This window comes from Rhopalosiphum padi, chromosome 3 (genome assembly GCF_020882245.1).
Source record: "Rhopalosiphum padi isolate XX-2018 chromosome 3, ASM2088224v1, whole genome shotgun sequence".
Taxonomy (NCBI): Eukaryota; Metazoa; Arthropoda; class Insecta; order Hemiptera; family Aphididae; genus Rhopalosiphum; species Rhopalosiphum padi.
In genome coordinates, this window is record NC_083599.1 from 70,597,756 (window position 1) to 70,603,776 (window position 6,021).

The following is a 6,021-nucleotide window of genomic DNA, read 5'->3' on the forward strand; positions in this document are numbered from 1 at the left end:
CCAAAGTTATGCCAACCACCATATAGTTATCATAAAATTGACATCAGTGGTAACGATATTGTTAAATACTACTATTAGTGAAAACTTTAATAATTTATGCTTGGAATATTTCAGATTAGTGATTGACACCTTAGCTTCTTGTGATGCATTAATCAAAGCACATTTTAATAAATCAGAAAAAAAAGAATTCGGACGTAAAAAGTAAAGACTAAACTTGGAAATGATATTTTTTGATTGTATTTAGTAAAATAATTTTTTTGACTTATCGTTAAATGACAGAGACAATTTCAATGAGACAATTAATTATTGGAGACAAATTGCCATCTATTCTCAGTGTAAGATTTTGTTAGCGAGTATGCCACTACAGTGCTTAAGTGGGGTAAGCGTTTAACAACGTTTGTATCTCATCGTACTCTATAACAACTGCATCGATGGACAATGGTATTAAATACAAGTGTATTGATAAATGTATAATATTTATATTATTATTATTATTATTATTATTATTATATACCTGTTGTGTATTTTTCAGATATTTAACATCGATATTTATAAACTTCATATACAATATATTTATATAGGTACATAGTTACGAAACACATGTGTGTAATTTAATTTCATTTAAAATATTTTACTGATATGTTTACCTTGTTGTATTATAAACGTGTATTGTAGCTATTATTAACAAGTTGTAGGACTAAAAAAAGGGCTATTCTTATTAAAAATATATATATTGTATTTAATTGATGTGTACATAACCGTACTTAATGGCAATTTTCAATAAGTACTAACAATTTATCTTTATTTATTGATTTACAGATAAAGTCAAATTTTAAAGACCAGAATTTAACACTCACCGACGAGTGAACACAGCAATAGCATTAGTGAAGTGATATCGAGGATAGCTTAGTCGTTATGATGGTGGCAACGGAGGTTCCGATGGCGTGAAGGATCTGTGATTAGCGATTCGTATCGTTTGACATCACAGACGAGCTGAACACCGTTGTTGCTTGAACGGAGTACTATAGATGACGCGTCTAAAGCCAATGACGATTTATTTAGTCACTTTAGCGCTTTTGCCGTGGCGCGTCAACTGGCGTCCGTAATTCTGGCCATATAAGCAAACCACCTCCTTGGCTCGTCCGGGTACTAGTTGAGGAAGAGTGGAATTGTGGGCTAAAAAGGTTGAAGCCGAATTTCGGCCGCCTTATCTTTATAAAGCATGCAAACCACGTACCGTGGATGTCGTAGGAACGCAAACGATATCAGCCCTATGGCGGGTATTGTAGGACTTGCGTAATAATTGTGGTAGAGAACTGCGTACCTTTAGAGCAGTTGGCGGCAATCTAGACGTCCAATGGCGGTTGTAAAACCACCGTCGCCTTGATAAGCGTTTCGCTGATTAAAAATGACGGTGGACTAGTGTTTCAAAGGTCTAGGGTGAAGATGAATTTCATCCGCCTGAAGCCTTTGATAACACGCTTACGGCGTCGGACGTCAATTAAATAGGTTGTTGTAAAACCATTGTAGTTGAAACGAAACCAACAATATATTGGCGGAGTGACGACAATGATGGACCAATTGCCTAGAGAGCCGCGAACTTCGACCAACTGCCACGACAATGCATTGCTTAAACATAAAAATTATAAATAATAGCGTTCAATGGCGCTGAGTAGTAGTCAGTGGTAAGAAATTATTGAGATGAGAACTTCCCCCCTTCTTCAGAGAAGATGGATATCGTCTTCTCACCACTTTGCGACACATTCGTATCGGTTTCCCTGGTAATGAGGCGGAATAGTTAAAAAAAAAACAATCATACTCAAAACCGCAAATAAAAACAATCACTTTTCATATGCATTTCGTAAATAAATCCCATGAGAATAAATGTATTTTTGCTATGTATTGGAAATTGGATATCCCTTTTTTCAATAGGCGAAATACAAAAAGTTAGAATTTAAATTTCATCGATTCTAAAAATAAATCGCGTGTATTCTACCGTTGAATTCGTCAGATTTTAGAACAACATGAACTTCTTGAATAGTTGGCGGTCATTTTAATTATTATGAATCCTGAAAGCAAGAAGTATTTGTTCTAATCCCAATAGGATTTTCAACATGATTTCTTTTGAAGTAAGTAATTTTTTTTCTTATTTTTTTTTAAACTTGCATCATATACATCATGCAATCTCTTTTCTTGGATATTTCTGTTGGACATATTCAATATTGTTGGCCAATTTACTATATTTTTTTTCTAAACACACCTAAAATATTTTAATTAAGGCGCCTCGCTACTGCCGTCAGTTTTAGCTCTGAAGACATTTTGTTATAATAAAATTAAAATGAATTTAAGATTTCCGATTTTGGTTGTGAAAAAAAATTTGAACTCTGCAAAAAATTGTCTATAGATCGTACGATTCGTACGAAATACTTTGTAAAAATTAAACCTTATATTCTAATAAATTTTTTCAAATCATAATTAGAATTAAAAACGGTAAGTGTTTTGTACGATTTAGAGACATTTTACTTATTAATCAATATCAGACAAAGTAAACTAACTTTAATTTTTTCAAATCAATAAGTAAGTTGTCGTAAAATTTCTAAAGTGAATTTATATTGTTATCGAGTTATTGAAATATACTTGTGGGTACGAGAGTTGCATCCGTCTGCGGCTCCAACCGGCATTAAATTTTACTCACACTAATAATTATTCATAACTAACACATAGATCCCGGGCGGCTACGATGAGATTATAAATTACCCAAATGTTGCCCCTTAAATAATAACAGTAGCGAGGCCCCTTAAAATTTAAATATCAAAATAAACAACTGTTCTTTATTCTTAAATTATTTTAAATAATATCATACCAATATAATAAAATAGGTAATATAAAATAATATAATATGTAATATAATACATTTTTACATAGGTATCGAATTTTACATTTATTAAAACAAATTTAATACATATAAATATTTATTTTTTTGTTATAGTTTACATCTGCAGAATATAACTGCATTTGTTGGATTTTACGTGCCTTGCTGTATTTTGTTCTCCAAATATAAAACCTATAAAATAATAACATATAAGTAAGTATTTTTACGATTTCCAGTACATTATATAGCACTTTATTAGATTTGTTTAAAAAACGATATTGATTTTTAAATATTATATCATTATTCATGATAAATATGTAATATTTTTAATCATTTGGTTTTTAAATAGCTATCAATACACGAATATTTATTTTATATCTAAAATTTTGTATTCCTTAACAGTTACTTATAGACCTATATATTTATATTGTATATTGAACTGGGTGTGCTATAATCTGAAAACTAAAAATACTATGAGTGGTTATAAGTTATAAATTATAATAACTAATAACTAATAATTACAAGTTATAATATTTGATAATTATGAGTGTTAATATTTGAAGTATTATAAATTTTTATATCATTGTACCGTGTTTAACAACAACAATCAGGGCAGGAATGTGAGAAAACTCTTAGTTTAATCATTCTTTCGACACAATGCTATTTGGATAAACAACAGTAATCATTGCCATACTTAATTTGTTCACAAATGACAACAATTATCAAATTTGAATAGTGGTATTCATTCTCTTCGATTGATGGAAAACGAGAATCTACCAAGTACCAATGTTGTCAATCTCGATGCTAATGAAAAGTGTGCTTACTGTACTTTTATACATCAGTTATATATGGAAAATAACTCATAATTTAATAGATAACCAGGATTTATCTAATAATATAAGATATAAACAATCACTTAAAAATTGTAAGTTAAAAGCTACTACAGTAATCTATACAATAATTATTTTAAATGATACATTTCATAAATTCAAAACATTACTGTCATGTTCACAGATTAAATAGCAATAACGCAGTATTGTGTAGTAAGTACACTATATCACTAAATTGGTTTTAACTATTTTGATTAAATGTCATGGTCACCTTTAATCATGAATCATGATAGACCACCGACAACATCATGGAAACAAAACGACTCATCGGTCTCCAACGTAAATTGAATCTACAACTTCCACAAACAACTGTACTGAGCGTTGCATTACCAGCTGTCCATACTGGCGGCCATGTAAAGTGTGCTTACAGCTTATTGACATTTGACATTGACAGTTAATTTTATAGATCATATCGTACGGGTTTTTTTTTAAATAGCGCTCAAATGCTGTAAATCATTATAAGAACATAATCTGTATTGTGAAGCTATTAAACTGGTCATTTTTACATTGGAACAAAAAATAAATTTACCAATCTGAAATTAGTAACAATGAGAATACAGAAATGACCCAGTACCTCTTTGATTAAAACCGAAACAGCAGAATATCAGCTGTACCTGATGACAAACACAAAACAATATTATTTAGTCACTCCTCCATACACTGATCACCCTCGTAAATAAATGTAACGATTACTTAAAAAGGCGCCTAAAATCATATTTTCACACCGGTAATGACTTTAAGTCATCATTCACTTGTCGTCCATACAAAAACATCCAGTGGTTGAAGACAAATTTTGTTCAACTCCCGGAACTAGAAGAACAGATGAATAAACCTGGAAGACGAGTAATAATTAGTGTAATTATTACACTTTTGTAGTATATAAGTCATATATATATTATACTATAATTGTTCATTTATAAGAATATAGTATGACACTATTGACACTATACGCATTGAATAAACAACAATAATTATTATAGTATTTAAGAATGAATTAATGAGTGTAACGGATTTTAACTTCAAAGTAATACAAAATTCTCCAAAACTATGATTTTAAATTTACATCTATACCTCAAAGAGAACAACTAACATAACACGGAACAAAATACATTAACAATTTATTAAATGAAAATTACATATAATATTGTATTGAAATCTATTACTTTTATGTTTTTCGAACTTAATTAATTTTTTTTTAGTTAAAGTATAATTGTATAAATTAAAAATATATTTTTACTCCACGATATAATTAATCAAAAATAAGTAAATAAAGTTTCAAACTTCAATAACTTTTTTTATATTTGTATTGTATAAAAATAAAATCATAAGTTATTGCAGTTAAATACATTCAAAGACAAATATATACATATAGCCTATAAAAAATATGTTCATCACTATTCACTTAATAAAATGATTATATATTTATTTTTTAAATTGTCTAAGTATTGTTTTTAAAATCATGATAAACATAAAATTAATTTTTCTTCCAAGTCAGGGAAATATGTCTACATAAAATAATCTAATTTTACGATCAAGTCCTGTTATTTAAGGAACCTTTCTACGGTTATTACTTAAGAGGCAATATTTAGGAAATTTATAATCTTGTCTTAGTCACTCAAGTTCTATGCGTTAGTTATAAATGATTATTATTGTTAATAAAATTCAATGTGGTTATCGGCTAGAGCCGTAGACGGATGCTACTCTCATACGCGCATGCACATGCCAATAACTCGATAACAATACAAATTCACTTTACGAATTTTACTACAACTTACTTATTGATTTGATAAAATTAAAATTAGATCTTGATTTTGAAAAAATATTTAAATTTAACAGTGAAATTTCTGTACATCATACGAAACACATACCGGTTTTAATTCTAATTATGATTTGAAAAAATTCAAATTTTCAAGTTTTTATTTACACTTTATTGTAATATAAAATATTGTAATACATAGTATAAGGTCTTTTTAGCTCAAATTGACGGCAGTATAGCGATGCCCCTTAAGTATAATTGGAATAACAAATTTAAATCATTTCCACGTAATGCATACCAGTAAACCTGTATAAGATTAAAAAATAATCTAATAAGCAAACGTAACATTTTTGAATTCACTGCTCCCCTAAAATGAGAAGCCAATTTCAAAAATAAATTAATGTTACTGTCAGAAAAAGTAGACACTGCTAACAAATTTGTACTTTTTTCAACTTGATTGTATAAAAATTATATTAATATATTAATTGACAGACAATTTTAGT

General features: G+C 29.0%; 2 long non-coding RNA genes across 3 annotated transcripts; one reads left to right on the forward strand and one right to left on the reverse strand.

The window, feature by feature from the left end:
- The first annotated feature begins 702 nt into the window (after nucleotides 1–702).
- On the forward strand, nucleotides 703–4,267 carry LOC132926420 (uncharacterized). Of its 2 annotated transcripts, XR_009661437.1 has the most exons (3): nucleotides 703–2,129; nucleotides 2,990–3,797; nucleotides 3,887–4,267. It is a non-coding gene; the product is annotated as an uncharacterized LOC132926420 (long non-coding RNA). The 2 variants fall into 2 exon arrangements; XR_009661436.1 differs by having other exon boundaries at nucleotides 2,990–4,267.
- On the reverse strand, nucleotides 2,937–4,907 carry LOC132926421 (uncharacterized). Its single transcript, XR_009661438.1, has 3 exons — nucleotides 4,292–4,907; nucleotides 3,974–4,208; nucleotides 2,937–3,064 (listed from the first exon to the last, which is right to left on the reverse strand). It is a non-coding gene; the product is annotated as an uncharacterized LOC132926421 (long non-coding RNA).
- Between the last annotated feature and the right edge of the window lie 1,114 nt (nucleotides 4,908–6,021).